Raw genomic sequence first — 20,009 nt, forward strand, 5'->3', positions numbered from 1 at the left:
CATTACAGGTCCCCAATGTCGGGTGTTGCTGTTTTTACATTTTCCATTTCGGTGGAATGTCAGCTGCTCTTGTAGCGCTGTCTTATTTTTACCACATTGTTGGATTCAACTGTGTTTTTCAGCTTGTTTTTTCCCTTCATTGTTGGGATCGGCTGTGCAGGCAACTTTGACATTTTTTGCCGCGGAAGGGTGGATGTATTTTCAGTTCAGCGTCCCTGACGGATTCTCCATGCCGTGGATCTTGCTGCCATTCAACCACAGCTTTTCTTTTCCTCATTACCTTTAGTCACGCAAAACTATTTAAGTAAGAGGTGATCTGCTTATTTATTATTTTCAAAAATACTTTGCTGAGCTTTGGTAATACAGAAATTGGGCGATAATTTCCAGAGTCTGTGGGCATCCCTTTTATAGATAGGGGTAACTTTTGCAATTTTTAATTGATTTAGAAAAACTCCCGGGGAAAAAATAAATTATATACATAGGGCCTTGAAATATACTCTTCAGCACAAACTATTAGTTTCAGGCTGATGGTGAACAGCAAGGTCAACCTACTGTCTATTTTCCGGAGATTTAACAACCCCGAGGTCCAGTCTGTCGTGGAGGAGGTAAATATTCTCCTTGCAAATTTTTGAGAATGCCGTTCATGTACCGCAATAATTCCCATCTTCTCGTCTCCACTTCTTGCTCAGAGAGAATTCATATTTCCTAAGCCGGCTTTGATCTCTAGCTTCAAAACGTTAATTGTTGTCTGATACAATATAGAATCAGCACAGCAATATGTAGTTTTAGACCGATTCACCGATTTATATTTTTAACATTAAACAGCGTATAAAAATCAACCTTACTTCTACAATGGTCGCCCTTACAATGACGCTGTAACGAGTAAAAGCCGCGATAAATCTTACATGTGTGGGGAAGACGGTCATGTTCAGAAAGTATGCTGATACAATGCTAGTATTGAGCGTTGGAGCTGCTGTAATACTGGATACAATCAGAAATATCGCACTCTTGATCGCTGAAACCGCTAGATCCCCGACAAAGAAGTGATAGCCGGTGACGAACAGATTTAAGTTGCTGAAACACCATAAACCCAGTAATGGTTTTATGGTTTGTTCATCGAATGCTAAAAAATTTATTAAACATGATTGACCAGATTAAACTATTGTGTTTTGTTACTGAATGTGATCTTTTTTCTCTTCAGTCATGTAATTTGTAATGCCAGAAATTTTCTTGCAGAAAGTTTTTCGAATTCTGACATTTAATGCTGATAATTACAATTAAGAGCGTTAAGATCACGATGATAAAGCAGGTGGCGGTCGTATCATGCACCTAAAATCTAATATTAGCCGTGCTAGGACACGTGATTTAAAAAGTTATCGACCTGAAATTGTGCGCATTGGATTAAGCCAACAAACGTAGTTACTTTCTCATTGGTACAATTTATCATCGTCTGCCAAGCTCATTTGTTATTGATTTGTCAGTTGTTCAGATAACCGAGAAAGCCTTCCATGAAACTAAAGAAATGATCATGTATGTAGTGATCTCAATGTTGAAGTTCTTTCTGAACGGGGGTTCTTAGCACTTTATTTTTCTTTCTCTTATTTCATTTGATATGGTACGATGAGTTGATGATGGGCCTTGCCAAAAAAGTGAAATCTTACCAAAGTGTTGTATTTCCAATATTATGCCTTTCTGACCACTATGCTGTTTATAGCTGGTCGTAATTAGGCGGTCGTCCTAAAAAGTCTAGCGTCAATATCAAAGTTCCCACGGCCTTTGAAACACTTCAACTCTGAAATAGATATTGACAGCGGTTTTGATAGTGAGTCTGTATTTTAAATGAGGTTTGTGATTGTTACTTTTCTTTTGAACGATGGGTATGCATGGTTAACTAGTGATATTGTGGATGTTATGAGAATGCGAGATTTGTCTCTTAAATATGCCAAGGTTACTGCTTGTAAGAGTTCTTTGGAATCAAGGCGGATCAAGAATACTGTTATTAATCTCATTGTGAAGGCAAATGAGTTTTATTTTTGGTATAACAGTGTTGTCGAATCAACCTTACTAATCCATCATTTATAAGTCGAAAGTCGAAACTACACTCATGTAAATGGCAACCGTTCTTTAAAAGATACAGCAAAGTGATCAATAGCGATGACTTCCCAATCTAACTGACATATTGTTTTTTAATCGCTATTAAAATTCAACTGCTCAAACAATCCCTTTCTGATCAAATGACTGGTGAAGTGAAATAAAACTTTTAAACATACTTGAAAAACGGAGAAAATTCAAAACAGAAAGTTAATCATGTATTCACCTAATTGGCATCATGCAGTAAACGCGTATGCAATACATGCATTTGCTGCACATCAAAACAACCATCCTTTCTTTGAATCTAAGGTCTGTGTCGAGTAAAGTAATGATATGGCAATGAAATTCATTGTACTCAATGGTAAGAATTCATGATTCAAGGTAAAAAAACTGTTAAACACATACAATAATCCCGTGCATGAAATGGTAACACATACATCGTGGATAAGCTTGCAGCATGCAGCAAAGCAACAAGCGGTCGTTGTGGATTATTCTATTATATCGAGCAGGGGCCACAGAAGGTTAATAACGGAATGTTACAGAAAGTACAAGGGCAAAATTTAGTTTCGCCTGCCATTCCAGTAGATGAATGTCAATGTCACATCATTTTAGCATCTTAAATTAGTTTACTAGGTTTTAAAGGAAATTTTAACGACTAAATAATTTACAACATTATGCTCATGCTTACACTCCCTGTCCAACAAATAGTATATCCATTACAGCTCTTCATGCATAGGCCCAAACACATACCAAACGACCTTAAAAGTGTCAATTGGCAGGCAGTCAGATACATCAGCTGTCGTTTGTAAATATGCAGGTTGATGGTCTTCTAAATCCTTAATTGGTCAGTCATCAACAACTTCGTATTTGTAATCGTTGAAGTCATACTATCGTCTATTTTTGAGTGGTGATTGTTGGCTTTTTGCACTAAACTAGGGAGGTGTCTTATGCCAATCACAATACAACAAATGCCATCAAAATATAACAAATGCCTATCACAATATAGCGAATGCCTATCATCATATAGCAAATATGCATTACCATTTAACAAAGTACGTCAAGTCATCATTTTACTTCACTAAGACAGCTTCGACTTTTCATATTAATTGACATTCTTTCTTACAATAATGACACGAAGTAGTACCAACTTGTGATTCAGAAAGGGACAGAGACTTGGGATCTCATGATGTAGGATTGTTACTTGAAATTTTTGAACTGTTATAATTTGATTTCTTTTTCTCTTTCGAGAAATTCTTTGATAAAGAGGGGAATTAAATTTCCCTTCACTGGTTTCGTATGAAAAGGACCAAAATGGTTTGCTGACAAATGAAATAAACACTGTATTGATGCTGATAGTCTGTCTGAAATTCTGTACCGTCCAGTATTTATACTAAATTTTTCTATCCAGAGGATGTCAGAAAAGTCTAGAATTTCTATTGGTATGCACATAACTGTTCTAAATATCTCCACTTGTACTAAATATAAACTCCTACAAAGTTCAAAACTTAGCAAAATAAATTCAAGGTCATGGAGGAGGATGACCTTAAACATGCGACCTTCAGAATGTTCTAGATTAAGGTCATGAGTGGGGAGAATGACCTTCATAACACTAGCGATACTTACAACGATGATTATTTTCAAGATTTCTTACACGATTTGTCGGTCAATGTGATCTATTTTGAGACAGACTCTCCACCATTAAGGAGTGGGTTTGTGCATGGATCATTATAACTTGTGACCTCTACTGGTGCTGGTAATGTTTTTGCAAATTCCTGAAAATTAATGCATCTATTATAAGTTATATTTTGACTTTTTGTTAATCTAATATGACTTTTCGTCATTCTTATTTTCTGACAATTTTCAGTGTGCGGGAGTTGTTCTAACTCTCTATAAGAAGGCGGTATTTCCGATCTGTCTAAGTATCGACCGATTTCTGTCTCACCAGCACTCTCAAAGATTCTACAAATACATATTTTCAATTATTTAAACAGGCATTCTTCTTGCACCTGGCTATTGCTTGAAAATCAGTCTGACTTCACAAGACACTTATTATACCAGGTAGTTTTCCTTCGCTTGACTGATACAATTTTGAGGAATATAATCAAAGGTTACTTAAATAGTGCTCGTTTACTTAATTTGTCAAACGCATTTGATCTTATCGATCGCAGCATTTTTCTGCCTGAACTGTCTTGTGGCTTGTGAAAGAGTGTCATTGAATGGTAAAAATTTCACCTTTCTAATCGTCAAAAATTTGTTTCGTGTATGCTTTATAACTGTGATCGTCGTATTATAACTGGAGGTGTTGTACAGGGTTTAATGGAGCAAGTAATTACAAATTTATAAAATCGTATTTAACCCCTTGACTACCAAGGCCAATGTATTCCTATATACCAGGCCCCTTATGTAAATATTGATAAAATCTTGGGTGTGGTCATTGCATGAACACTGCTTAGAGTAAAAATTAAGTAAGTACCAATAAACCATATATTTTCTGAATCAGTATGAAATTTCCAACTTTTTCATACATAAGTTTTGTATTTCCAGGTCACGTGACTGATCACATGACACATCACGTGACCAGAGTTTGCAAAGAATATGAATATTTGAAGCATCAGGACGTGTTTTGAACCAATAAAGTGACGCAAATTTGAATACAATTGCAATTTTCATGGCATTGTCTTTACACATATGTAATATAAACTACTCTTTACTTTATTTATAAATGTACCTATCTAAGATTTTTCTCAAAAAAGGCAGAGTAAATGAACCACAAACATCAGCATCTGACATGATTCTGTATTTGAAAATCAACACATATTATATTTGTAAACACCTGCCTTATGTCTTTGTTGCAGAAACAATCATTTAAAATGGTTATAATTTATCGAAAAATAATTCACAATATTTAAAAATACATTTTGGGGAACAACATATCACATGACCAAACACATGACCAGTCATGTGTACAGTCATATTGATAATATGGCTGCTATAAAATTTCACTGGCTTATAGTAAAAATTGTATTTCCTCTAGTTTCATTCACGAATATTGCTGTTAACAGAACATATTTACATATAAATAATTTGTTTTCCATAAATAAACATTTCACTTCATTAAAAAAACTAACCATAAACATCTTCGCAATAGTCCGTACTTCTGAAAACTGTAAACAATCAGCGCGAGGCTTCTGTGATCAGTCTGACCTTTTAGGGTCGAGGTCATGGGTCACGACATTTGCTTCCGGATTTTGGCCATACTCGGACGTACGGGGGCGCAATCACATTCAGGCCAGATCGGAATACATCAATCTTAGTTGCGCTGCGTGCCGACGCCGAAATTACGGGATTTTTAGCGACAAAAACGAAGCAAATACGACTATTGTACTGTGCCGGATATTTCCGGCACTCAAGGTATATGGTAATTCAATATGGCGCCGGATATATCCGGCGCCATAGGTAGTCAAGGGGTTAAAAAACTCAATTCAAAAATAAAATTCAAACTCCAGACAATAAAAAATCAAAGAAACAACTATTGCAACACATTACAGATTAACTATTTTTTATAGATGTGTCTTAAGCGTATGCTTAAATTGCTTTTAATTGTTTAAACAATTCAGCTATCTGGGAGAGAATTCGAAAGGTAAGGGCCACAAAAGGTGAATTCCAAATTGTTAATCTTAGGCAAAAAATGTGCTGTTCCGATTACATGGTTTTCAAAAATAGGGTAGGTAGGTAGGGTAATTTTTTTCATTTTTTCTACATCTCAATGTGCATTTTGTACGCGTTCAAACAAACTACTTGTGAACAATTTCGTCATGAAACGCACTCAAATTGAATGCCTATATATTTAAATAAAATATTCATCGGTAGAATTGAAGAGTGTGATTTATTAGACTGCCACGGAAAATGATATGGCTGAATTATAATTCTTTGACAGGAAAGTGAACTGTTTATCCACAGGTAAATCCTCAGTTTTTGCAGTCGCTCGCAAGAAAAACGAACATACTTTACGTTGAAGTTGTTTGTAGCCTCGCCAACCTGTATATTTGTCCGCTGTACTTCCAACCATGGGCCCGCAGCATCACTGGCACATTAAACTAGAATAGTATACATTTTACATTCAGAAAAACCTGGATTGTGTTCCTCCAAAACTTCTTCGAATGTAGAAGACAAAATCGACCTTTCTTCGCCATGATCGCATTTGCGAAACGAAATTTAGTACACGTTATGTCAATCGTGAGTCGCCATTTTGTTTGAGACAGGGCCTGCTATAAGTAGGGATGCCGGGCCCTTTTTGTTCTTGGTTAAACTTACTTACTTTTTCTTGAAGATCTTGTCTCAGGATTCAAAAAATTGTTTGAATGACTGTTTTATCTTGTCTACTTCCAGAGTTCAGATTTTTTGTAGAATTAAAATATGCTCAATTTTTTTGAGAAATTGTCAAAAAATTTCAACATATGACTCTAAGAGTCATTTTATGGGTATACCTATGAAAAAATATAGTTGTATAATAACATTAATTCTCAACTGATCTGCTTTAAAATACTTTTATGCACTATATTGTAAGAGTAAGGTATAAGGAGCTTTTGTTTTCTTTACACAGAGACTTGAAAATGCCAAAGTTTTGTGAGAGAGTTGAAAATTGGACGGCACTGTATACTATCAGTCAAAAAGCTATTTTTGCCATTGTCAAACTAATATACTTTCAGAGTTTTTAAGCTAGCTATGTCAAATTTTGAACACTTAATATTGCGAGATAATGCAAAAGAATACATGCATTTAGATTTGTAAAATTACTTGAAGTTCGTATTTGAGATACACTGACAATCAAGGAGAGCCAAAAATGTTGAACGGAATGTCAATAAAATAGTCATTTTTCCCCATTCTCTAACAGCTGTAACTCTCAGAGTTGTTACGCTAGCTGTACCAAAGTTTTTCACAGTTAAACTTGGGTAATAACAGAAAGAAAAAAGTATATTTTAGATCTGTAAAATTGCTTAAATGTTACATTTGAGAAATTCTGATATTCAAAAAACCAAAATCATAGGAATATGAATAAAATAAGTCTCTGTTCAACTGATCAACTCACACAATAATACCCCTGGAGCTGTCCTTTTTTACACAAGAATATTACACCCCCCCCCCCCACAAAAAAAAAGCTGTCATCATGTTGTACTCAATTTTCCTTTTGCATTAAAGCCCCAATAGCTACAAATGTTAATAAACCGATCTCAAAATATCCTTAGTTTTCCAAGAGGTTTCTTTGAATTAGACCCATTAGAGACTGAAAATGTGTATAACGCTGCCATGAGTGTTATGAGTGGCATGTAAATGCAAAACTTTGAACGTCATTTTAGATTTCCCGCCATTTTCAAAAACTTGTCATATGACAGAGAAAATAAAGATTACAACAACAAAATGTTAGCCACCGTGTGATGCATTCAAGTAAATGGCATCATACTTGTTTCTGTAATGATCACGATGTATATGTGCCGGAAAATACTGTTTTTTGTATTTTTCCATGGGTGTGCCTTTTATGGGGGCGGCACCCATTTATTATTAAACCTGTTAAAACGTGTAGGCATGGTCCAAATCAGCGAGCAGTGATACTTCAATACACGTCCTTCAGCAAGTACATTTAAACGAACCAATTCTGGTTCGAAAATAAAATCATGAAAATAATGCATAAAATTAGCAGCTATTGGGCCTTTAAAATCTAGAGTCAGGGTTATGACTTTTTCCTTTGCTCTTGGTTCTTTCCTTAGATTTTCGATTCTCTCTTCATTTGCCCGTCTTTCATCTTGTCTTGTTTTTCAATTCCCGATACCTGCACTACCCCTTCTGTCATTTTCCCCAGTTTACGTTAATGCTGTTTAAAATTAAAGGTTGTTTACATACATTTATTTGCATGCCATGCTGATTTTATTCCCATACATCATTGAAAGAGTATTCATTTCTGTTGTCAAATATCATTTGTAAATTTTGTGTAACATCAACAGATGAAAAGTGAACACAGTTAAATGTTCGTTAAACTACCAGGGTTGAAAACAGCTGATCGTAGCGTTGGCAGTTAGGGTCTGTTCAACGAAGTACGTACGGCTAAATTCACGGTAAATTCCGAACGCACAGACTATTTGAAACTACTCAGAACTGACCTTAACACAGGTTGTGGTGTAAGGTTTATATTTCAATGATAGAATGACTATAAAAAGTAAACCACTCTTTTTGGGAGTGGAGATTTAGCCGAGCGGTTCTGTCTATGGCCTCTCAGCTAGGCGACTGATGCCGTATGTTGTGGGTTCGAATCCGATTGAAAACTAGCCGTATTGATCAAAATTTGCTCGATTCACTATCACAAAACACTTCCGGGTTTTCACTTGGCCTGCATAAAATGGCCGCGCTATGTATGGCGCGGTTCGGAAATGACAACAAGAATGTAAATGAAAGATTACATCAGAAAGCGGCCATGAAAATGCTTCAAACTTTCCACAAATTTTAATAGAGTAACAGTTGCTGTTTGGTATACTAACTGTGATCACTGAAAATTTTACTTGCATTTTAGAGAAAGCCTACCTACAAAACGCCGTTAAGGCACTGAACAACATACCGTAACGAGCCATTCCATTCTAACATAGGAAGTAGTGGCCTGAGAAATGTGCGTCCCACTGTACGGCACGCTGTATGGCGAAAAATAATGCTTTATTTTGAGCGCTAAAATGACACGTTTTTTTGTTTGTTTATTTTAAAAAAATAGCATGGTAGAATTAGCAGTTGAATTGGAATTTTTTATCGAAAATTTTATTAAATTAGACCTGATTCTTTTTGAGATACATAGTTTGAAAACCGGAAACCGTTCAGTGTGCAACAACTGTCAGTGTCATGCCGTAAGTTTTCAGTGAGCGTCTGGCATCCCTGCAAAAGAATGACATCATAGTTCTTGCATGATTTGCGCGATTCGTCATAGTTCTCGCGTGATTTCATGCGTTTCACGTTTTTTTCGTATCGTTATTTTTACTTCCAGGTTTACGAAGCTCTTAAAAAGTCTAGGGTCGGGGATAAAATTGGGGAAGGTCGGGTAATCGGAACAGCACATTTTTTGGCCTTTATAACGTAGTTACAGATAAATTCTGAAGGCTATTGGTTCTTCAGTTGTATATGGAGTTACTTTTAACCTCAATCATATCTGTGATGTACTGCGGTAACTTGGCTTGTGATGTATTGTAAACTAATAAAATAATTCTGCTCTGGCTTTTACATGCAGCCTATGTAATTCTACCGTTGCTTTTGACACATTATCACATTTCTTTAGACCCCTGATGACACATAGCATTTAATTTTGTAAACGTTGTGACTTATAAAATAAAGACAGGCATTTTATACGTAATCGAGTTTACGTAATCGAGTTTACGTAATCAAGATAAGACGTTATTTAAGCAATAATGCACCCCCTCCCGGCTCATAATGGACGAAAGCAAACTTTGCACGACATAATGTACGAGGCGAAGCCGAGTACATTATGGAGTGCAAAGTTTGCTTTAGTCCATTATGGGCCGGGATGGGGTGCATTATTGCTATTATTTTATAGTTTTGGCAATGCCAGTGAATTTGTAGTTGTAGAAAACGAATAAAAAGGAAATTTAAACTGAGTTTGAAGTTAGTGAGCGTCGTCCAGGATGATCGGCCCTGACTCTGACATATTACATGCTCTCCACACTTGCACAGTGCACTGCATGCTGCACTGAACACGCGTTCAGCACAAAAAATGACCAGCACTTTCACGGTTCATTTGAATTGAAAATTGATGTATTTTCGAAGGAAATGAAACGTAACTGCATCCCTACCGTCTATATCGAACTTGAAACATCACCTTTAAATATCATGCCATTCAAAAAGCCGACACGGTGAAATGCCAGAGATGAAGAAAACGGAATGTTCATGCATCAACATCAGCATGATCAGCGAGCTGCATGCCATGGTATCAGCTGATCAATACGATCATTATTATGTCGCTAGTAGTACAGCATTCATTGCAAACGATATCAACAGAGTTCAACATTGTTATTCAAATGTTTATATTTCAATAATAATTGTGTCTATAAATTTAATTTTCGATGGCTTCTTGAGAAGAGCTATTTTATTTCGGCGAACAACAGAACTTGACGTAAACGGGTGCTTGAAAGGTACAGTTGACAAACATACTGGAGGGTTTCGGTACCGTCGCGATATCGAGAACAAGGCAAGGTAAAATCACAGACATGGAGAAAAAAACGATGAATGAAAGTTGTCTCCGATTACAGTCAGTGCATCAGAATTAGGTGGCCGAGATGTTAGATCAACGGAGAGTCAAAGGTCATGATTGTTGGTAGTAGCTGACCCCCGGGGGGGGGGTACTTCCATTACTTGCCAATATGTATACGTGCCGCCCAATGGGGTGGGTATTTCAGCAACTTGGTCTAAAATGGGGGTATCAATTCACAGTAAACCAGGGTCTAAAATGGGGTCGATTTTTGAGTGCCACACAAGAACAAAATTCCAATTGTCAGTTCTTCCTAGCAGGGTTTTGAGCTGCACTCAATAAGCATCGATATCTTTTTGTGTGGCAGCGGAACCATTAAAGAGACCCCCTGGCTTTATCCAAAATAAATATAGACTTTGTTTTAAAACACTGTCACTAATTGGTCAGAATTCCATGTATGGAAGAATTTTACCCAATAGAAAATATCGAAGCAAAATGGCTCTACTACTACTCTCATAACAGGTCGACCATGGGAAAACTGGCAGTGCCTTATTGAAGTACGGCGAGGCTGCTTGTAGTTTGGAATTTTAAAAACCACCAGTTAGACTGTATTAAACTGCAGATAAGTGATAATTTCAGAAGCTGGACAAAACTTGGTGAGGGTGAAAGATAGTTTCTTTCACTCATTTTTTTTAGTATTTCCAAAAATGTTTTTGGGAAATCATATGGCTTGGCTAGCAACAACATAGCCGTAAATGCAGTATAGTGGTAAGCTCTGCTGGTAGCTCGGTCACGCAAAGGCTTGCTTTTTACCCGATTACGTTTTTGCAAATTTTGACACTATGACTTTTGACCTGGGTCAAAGGTCATACGGTCTAAAATGGGGTCCAAAAATAACGAGATTTTAGGTCTAAAATGGGCCCCGGGTTTTGTACGTGCGGCCGCACACCCCTACCACTCCTCAGACCAGGTACCCCCCCCCCCCGGGAGCTGACCTTGGACCGAGACTTTGAATGGCTCCGTAGTATAGCTATATCCGTAGACACTTCCGGTCAAGGTTGATGACAGCAAGCTGCTGTTGTTGGCCCGTTTACGGCTGGTTCGAGTAGCCTTTCATGCTTGCATCGTTTACATGGCCACTGACATACATAATATGCCATGTGTCAAACCCAGTATCGTCTAGGAGTTTGCAAACGTACTGAGTTCTGTTTCACCTATACGGCTACGAAGCGAACCATGTTGTCAACAAACTTGGTAGTACAACCAGCGGGAGCGCCAGCCAGACAGACGGCAAATGCGTGCGTGAAGACTCAAAAAATGTGATAATCGTCCAGTAAAACATTGTATTACATGGTTTATCCGATACTTTCCCTCCTTTTAAATGCGCAGTCCTTTTTAGGTTTTCCAAAACAAAACTTGCTCGCTGTGGGGCCGCAATGCTGAATAATGGAATACATTATCAGTAATAATGTATGGGTATGACGTCACAAATTCACTGGTATTGACAAAGCTATAATATAATAGTGAATAAACTAACATTTCAGTTGCTGTTTGACTCAAGGATTTACATATACGTCGTTTGCTGTGTAGATTATGATTCACATTTCTTGATACTTGATTTACACGGCATTCCATCGACAGATGTAATTCAACCACCCACCAAGACTCCACACAAGATCAGGTAGTTAGATAAGATTTGGCGCCCAATTCTAATATGACCAAATGTTGCCTTAACTGATTAATGCCTAGTGCCGAAAAGAATAACCTCTGTTTTGCTGCTACTTAACTTCAATCATTCTGCAATTCAACATCTAGATATAAATGTCAGAACCTTCTAAATTCATAGCATTATTTTGATGTCCCATTCTAGGTGTGAACATTTTATAACTGTCAGTATCATTAGCATTGCCGAAAGCTGCGAATGTGTCTATCGATTGTATTCAGCAATAAACTTGCACAAGCTGTGAAAAGTGAGGGCCAAAGACATGAGCCATGTGGGACACTAAATTTAATATTCTCAGTTTCTGAAAAACTACAAGAAATTGACATTTTTTGTGATCTATTGGTGAGATGATAAGTAAGCTAACAAGTACACTATTTTATCATCTAATATTATGCTCCATAGTTGTAATGTAGAATGATCAGCGCTTAGGTAACACCGACGTCCACGACGCCGTTTGTTGACGTCCATACACTGATAGATATCGGACACAGTTCTACAGAGTACAGTCTCGGTGCTATGAAACTCTCTATATGCCGATCAATAATCCTGAAGATGAGCATTAATCATACGAATGCTTAGTTGATCGACCACGAAAACGCTCAACTAATGTTGAAATGAAGATTAGATTACTGAGCACAATCGTTTTGTACGGTACTATGGCTTAATAAAGAGCTGAAAGGTTAAGTTCTAGGTCCGTTATTCTTCATATTTAATGATATGCCTGTGTCTGTGCAAAGTTCGTCCATACATACATACACAGATGACAAACATTTATTGCGAGGGTAAGAATTTGAATGAGGTAAATTGTACTATCAACAGCGATATTGCACCTATCTCGAATTGTTGATCTTTACCTCTATTCGTATTAATACTACTTGAAATAATACCATTCTGACAACAAGTCCACAAAAGTTGAAAAGCGCTGTTAGGAAATAGAAATAACAAATTTACTATTGGTCCATATTGCTGGTTAAAAATTTCCCAAGCTGAATTTGGTACTATATTAGGATTAATTCTTAATGAAAATTTAAGTTGGAACAGTCACATGCATAGATTGATTGATTTTGAGCATGTGCATTGGTAACGTCCGTTGTCTTCATCAGTTTATCCCAAAGCAGAATCACTTTGCATGGTACTTCGGCTTAATAAAGAGCTCATTAGATTATTGTTTTGGGTAATACGTCTGAATGTAATATCGATAAGGTTTTCACTTTGCAAAAGCATACTTTACGTATACTTTTTAAATTTACCATATGATTTTCCCTCGGCTGATCTCTTAAGAATGTTTGAAGTTATGTATGTTAGTAAGTGTATTTTTTTACTCGATAGCTATAATTGCCCATAATTGTTTATCTCAGACTGCACCTCGTTGCCCCAGTAACTTGTTTATCCTTCATGAAATGTTAACTCGTACATGGCGCACTCAACTTCTCTTTTGAGTTTTTATGTTCCTAGATTTAATGTACCGTTTGATCAGATACGTTTTCATTATGGTGTTACGAAAGTATGGAATTCGTCTACAGTTGAAATTCAGCAGCTGCTTCATACCATATTCCTGTTTATCGACATACACTCACGTATACACACTCACACACTCACACACACACACACACACACACACACACACACACACACACACACACACACACACACACACATACATACATACATACATACATACATACATACATACATACATACATACATACATACATACATACATACATACATACATACATACACACACACACACACACACACATACATACATACATACATACATACATACATACATACATACATACATACATACATACATACATACATACATACATACACTCATGTCCTTTGAATGGAGTGGGAACAACACATCTGCCTGTCATTTATACTTACCTTCGTTATAACCAAGTAATCTGGCTGAATGTTTTTCCATTGATGTAAACGGATACAACAAACATATCGACTGTTTGTGTACCCAGTAAACACACTCCGCTTTGCTCTTGCATTCGTCGCAACATGCTTGCTTATGTGTGGTGGAAGGTGGCAGGAGAAATATTCCTTTAAGTTCTACACCTTCACGTTCGTTGCAGCCTATGAAGTAAAAGAAATGAATATTACAAGCTTAAAAGTGGTCACACATAAAGAATTCGTGAAAAGTAGTGATTTTGGAGCGTAGAAGAAAATTAAAGATGAAAAGGGATTTCTACTTTTATCACATGCATAAACCCAGTTATCCCTAAAGTATGACGTCACCCTATATGAATATAACTACGATGAATCCATATTCCTCATGTGGTGGATATGAGACCCGGACTACTTTTAAAATGTAAACAAAATATGCTGTTCAGAGTTTATTTTCAAATGCTTGAAATGCAAAAGTGGGGAGGTAATGAAGCATAAGTAAATATGGCGTATTAAAATAATAAGTGTAAAATACAAAATACCGTCGATATTGGAATTTTTATGAATTTGTTTCTTCGTCGTTGATGTGCGATTGAAAAGTTTGATTTCTACATCAGTGATATTTAATACGCTCTGTTACGAACGTTTTGTCTTGTCTACCAAATCAAAAGAGTCCCTGTCAATGTCAATCAAACAACATGATAAGCATAGACGATAACCAAAGTCAGGTACCGATCATCCCAGTAGCAGTAAGAATGTTTTCTCAAGCAACATTGACGGGTTTCAAGTTCAACGTCACGATCAAAGCTGCCGCGGCAGTCAACGAGTCGAGCCCCCTGGTCGAGCCAAGGAAGCAAAGAGCGTTCATCATTTCTGACAGCAATGAAAGGCTATTTAATTTTTCAAGAGCGACGAGTTAACAAGGTTATCAGTGCAAATAAAGGTGCAAGTTATTGTTCTGTCCATGCATATTGTGCATCACGTTTCCTGTGTTGAGCCTTGTTGGTGAACTTCCGTCATCTCACGTCTGAGCTCAGAAAGACATGTTTCTTGCAGTCTTACCGATCGAGTCAGAGCCAAACACTGTTCTTCATTATATATGAACAAGCTCATTTTATTCGTAAAATATTAAACATACAATTGATAATTTCGTAAAACATAATAATTGGTAATTTTGAACATTTCATGCAAACTTTGCAATGCAGATTTTTTGAATGATGTAAAATAACCCGTTCCCGATATCCGCGGCTGAGTGTCGCGATGTCCCGCTTGCACGTCCAATAATTTTATGAATGAATTTTCACTCAAACAGATGTTATAGTGGGAAACTAGCACAACCTTGGTCAACAAGGCCATTTCTAGCCTGTCTATTCATACACACAACGATTCTTGCCAATCACAACACTGCCAAAATTGTTTTGTCTAGCAGGCGATCCGACCGAGCCCATCTAAGCACATATGCCGTGCATCTTTGGCAGAGTGCACTTTCATTGCCCAGTGCACGCATGTATGTAACAGGTGCGTTCCCAGCAACTGTTCAGTTGCAGGTGTCAATATCTTCATGAAGGCGCGACCTTGCACAAATTTTAAATATCTGATATTTACAATCTGTTATCGAAGTTTGACATATCGACGATTTCGGGACTAGTATCTATACTAGACGATAATAGAATGAACTGTGGTTGTCGCATAGGAAGCCACGTCTGTGAAATCGACGATATTTACCCGATATTTTTCGGCGATTTGGGGACTCTAATATCGATACTAGACGATACTAGAATGACTTGCCTTGTTTCTCAGCACGCCGGGTCAGTGAAATAGCCGATATTTACCCGATATTTGTTCGGCGATTTGGGGACTCTAATATCGATACTAGACGATACTAGAATGACTTGCCTCGTGCCTCGGCACGCCGGATCTGTGAAATCTCCGATATTTACCCGATATTTTTCGGCGATTTGGGGACTCTAATATCGATACTAGACGATACTAGATTCAGTCAAATCGCGCGTAAATATCCGATATATATCGGAGATTTCACCACCTCACAGTTCTTGCCAAACCCGACTTCCAAGGACTGACTCTAGCTTCGATACTAGACGATACTAGATTCAGTCAAATCGCAAGTAAATATCCAATATATATCGGAGATTTCACCACCTCACAGTTCTGGTCACACCCGACTTCCAAGGACTGACTAGACTCTAGCTTCGATACAAGACGATACTAGATTCTGTCAAATCGCAAGTAAATATCCGATACATATCGGAGATTTCACCACCTCACTGTTCTGGCCAAACTCGACTTCCAAGGACTGACTCCAGCTTCGATGCTAGACGATACACTCAGACTGGATATACTACAATTTTTTTCTGGTTTGCCGACCAGCCCAATTCAAGCCAAAAATAACCTGCTTGTTTGTCGGTAAAAGAATTGTTTCGAGTTGTGATTTTTGGCTTATTTTAGGCTTCCTGGCATGCCAAGTCTGGCTTCTGTGCATACCAGTTTGATTTTCGATATGGCATATATACATGCCATGCAAAGATCACTACAGCTTGCCAGTAACCAGTTAGCACTGAAAAATGGTTTACAGGCAATCCACTCTTGTGTGAACTAGGCTTGCTAGCATGCCATGTTTAAGATACTGTGGCTTGCCCATATACCAGATAGTGCTGAACAGTGGCTTATTTATTAACCAATACCACACTTCTCTGTCTCAACAGTAAGCCAATTCTGGTTTCATCGGGTTTGAAGATGAGCCGATATTAGTGCAATGTGGCTTACCGACAAACCAATTTTCTGACTAATTCTGGTTTACAGGCAAGCCACTTTGTAGTCTGGTGCCGAAACCCTGATTTTTGGCCGAACCCAAAAATTTCGGCCCCACAATGGTTCTCGATGGTTTCTGTATCTTCAAGCCTACTGAATCAGAATCTGCATGATGCCACCCTGGCATCCTTGGGCATTTTAATATATTCAAGATGGCCGCCAAGATGGCCGCCAAAACATGTAAATGGTAATATCTCAGTTCTATGAAATGTTATCAAAGTGATTTTGGTGTCATTTGCCAGGTAAACAGGGCCAAGGAATTCATTTCTTTCATTGCCCAACATGTGCAACTCTTAATTTGCATAAAAATCCAAGATGGCTGCCAAAATCACCTCCAAAACAGGTAAAATGCCATATCTCATTTCAATGAGAAGCTGTTGGAGTCATTTGGCCTCCTTTGCCAGGTAAATGGGTTAAGAACTCATCTTTTTCATTGCCTTATATGTACAACCCTTAATTTGCATAAAAAGCCAAGATGGCTGCCAAAACGACATCCAAAAACAGGTAAAATATCATATCTCAGCTCAATGAGAAGCTGTTGGAGTCATTTTGGTCTCCTTTGCTAGGTATATTGGGTCAAGCAATTCATATCTTTCATTGGCTGACATGTACAACCCTTAATTTGCATAAAAATTTGCATAAAAATCAAAATACCTGTTTCAGTGTGTAAGGAGTCATATCTCAATACACTATGCCACTGATTTTGGTGTCTTTCGGCATGTTTTACAGGTCAAAAATTGGTATCTTTTGTTATATTTGCTATAAAATCAACCATGAAAATCTGAAATTGATGCTTACAACCCAAGATAGTTGCTAAGCTTGTTTCCACAACATATATCAAGGTATATCTTAGCTGAAATTGCATACTAGAGACTAATACATTAAGGGTTCAAGGCTGAAGGATAAGTTTCTTTCATTATATTAAATGTAAAGTATTTCATCGAAAGCCAAAATGACCAACTAATATAAACTATGGCCACACAAATGGATGTAACAAAAATATTGAATCGTATCTTAACCCACGAAGCATTCTTGATACCTTTTTTGTTGTGCTCGGTCAGGTTTTATTGGTCGCTGGGTTTTCATTGCTTGCTTTCTGCACTTGAAAAATCTTACTTCTAGTGGAGGGATTTAATCCCGCATTGTAGCTATAATGGTTTCCTAAAACATCACACCGTATCTTAATATATCCAGCATCTTTGACACAAGGTTGTATGTGTTTGGGTACGTCTGAGAGGTCATGGATTTCACATTTCAACTCATATAAATTGTCAAACCATCCATTTACATGAATTATATTATTCTGTTTGACAGTATAGATACTTTCATGTTATCCCTCTGAAGTTCTACCCTTAGCTTCGCGCTTGACACCCATCCAAAGCACATTGAACAGTTTAATTGCAGTACAATTACGTATACCCAATATTTAATTGGATTGTTGTTCTTCTTATAATTAATCATATATATACCTTGCTCCTCCAAAAGCAATCTTTTTCACTAGTTCTAATCCACTAACTGACATAAAAGTTCTTTACTGATGAGCATGTGCATTTTTCCTTGTGTCTCGGATGAAACCAAAAGTACATTGCAGACCAACCTGTACTGTTTTGATGACTTGTACAAGCTTTTATTGGACTATGAAAAGAAACATACCAACAACCAAAAATGTATGCAGACAAAGAGCTACAACTGCTAGGTGCCCATAAGTTGTCTTGGTATGGTGCAGTGGGCTATATGCTAGCCATTTGAGCCGCAACACACTAAAACAGCTTCTAAAAATAACGAGCATAACAACTGACACACATACACATATATAACTTAGACAAGAAAAAATGAAAAAAGTAAACGCATATAGATACTCAGATTTATACATATACCGGTATATCTCTTTTTAATACTCGTTTGTTGTTGATTTTGCAAAACCTTTATTGTACTTTATGATCAAGATCCAACTTGGATACGACTTCAATAAGGCTTACTTTACTTCACTTAACTTTATATATGTAAATAAGGAACGGTATAGCGAACAAAGATCCAAGTGTCAAACGGATTTCGTGACTTTGGTTGGCTGAAAAATGAATCAGTCAAATCGCTTTTCACTTTAACTTTTAGTCAAGGTACAGGTGACCCTCCATATTCCACAGAAAGTTAAAGCGCTCTTTAACTCAACTGGCTGTGACATTTGTATTTTCTGGCAGTATAGTATAGCAGGCAACTGCCAATATAAATGGCCCTGCTAATAACAAAAGCGACGAAGATGATGTTGTGCCAGAATCTTACCGAATCTTACAGTTCAGGTCGAAAACTTGAAATGAGTATTTTGGTATATTGTTACAGATAAGTATTATAAAACGTGCCACCCAATGATAAATGGTACGTAAACAGTTCATGTAATGGAAAAGTGTGTTCCTCGATACCTAAAATGCGGCCAAAGATTAAGAATCAATCTCAAAGATGATCAATGATAATACAAGTTAAGGCTACATGCCTGTTTTGCGACTCTATTTAGGGCATCGATGATGTTTTGACTTCACTTTTGATATATGTAGGATTGTACAGTTTATATGCAATTGACCCTTCAAATGTATCAAAAGACACAAAAGTTGGTCTTATGAGCTATCAGTAAATAGAGACATGATGTAATATCTTGACACCATTATTAGCCTTATCAGATAAACTCCCTCTTTAAAATTTGTAGTGTTCTTGCAAGTTTTTTTTTCAGGTCAGATAACTGGAGATTCAAATTCTGCAACTGGATAAAACATGACCATACTCATCAAATAGGTCTTAAGAATGCTTGATTGGTAAAGATGCAACTCATACCTTACTAATATTGTGTTTGTAATGCAATTAAACTGCTCAAAGTGCTCTGAATTGTGTCAAACGCAAGAAGTTCGTATTTCTGCTGCCTATGAATGATGTTATAGCAGAAACTAGAGACTTGTTTGCAGCATGACGGTTGTAAAGTTTAAGGTACAACGTCTGACGGATGACATTAAAACTGGTTGTCAAAAGTGGCAAAAGACAAGTATCTTCATTGTCATATCAGAAAACCGTGCCTGTAATGATAAAGGTATTCATAGAAGGCCTCTGCTACACCCACTTGCGGTCATCTGAGTGACTAAGTTGGTGCAAAGATAAACAAGACAGACGACTCAGGTTGGCTCAAAGATGACCAAACAAGTCACTTTTATGCAAGAGATACTGCATTTTCGGCAAATTCGCCTT

General features: G+C 37.2%; 1 long non-coding RNA gene across 1 annotated transcript in view; it reads left to right on the plus strand.

Moving 5' to 3' along the window:
* LOC139144116 (uncharacterized) overlaps nucleotides 1-20,009 on the plus strand; it is an 81,396-nt gene that overhangs the window by 2,021 nt on the left and 59,366 nt on the right. The gene's annotated exons all lie outside the window — the stretch shown is intronic.

This window comes from Ptychodera flava, chromosome 11 (assembly GCF_041260155.1).
Source record: "Ptychodera flava strain L36383 chromosome 11, AS_Pfla_20210202, whole genome shotgun sequence".
Lineage (NCBI taxonomy): Eukaryota > Metazoa > Hemichordata > Enteropneusta > Ptychoderidae > Ptychodera > Ptychodera flava.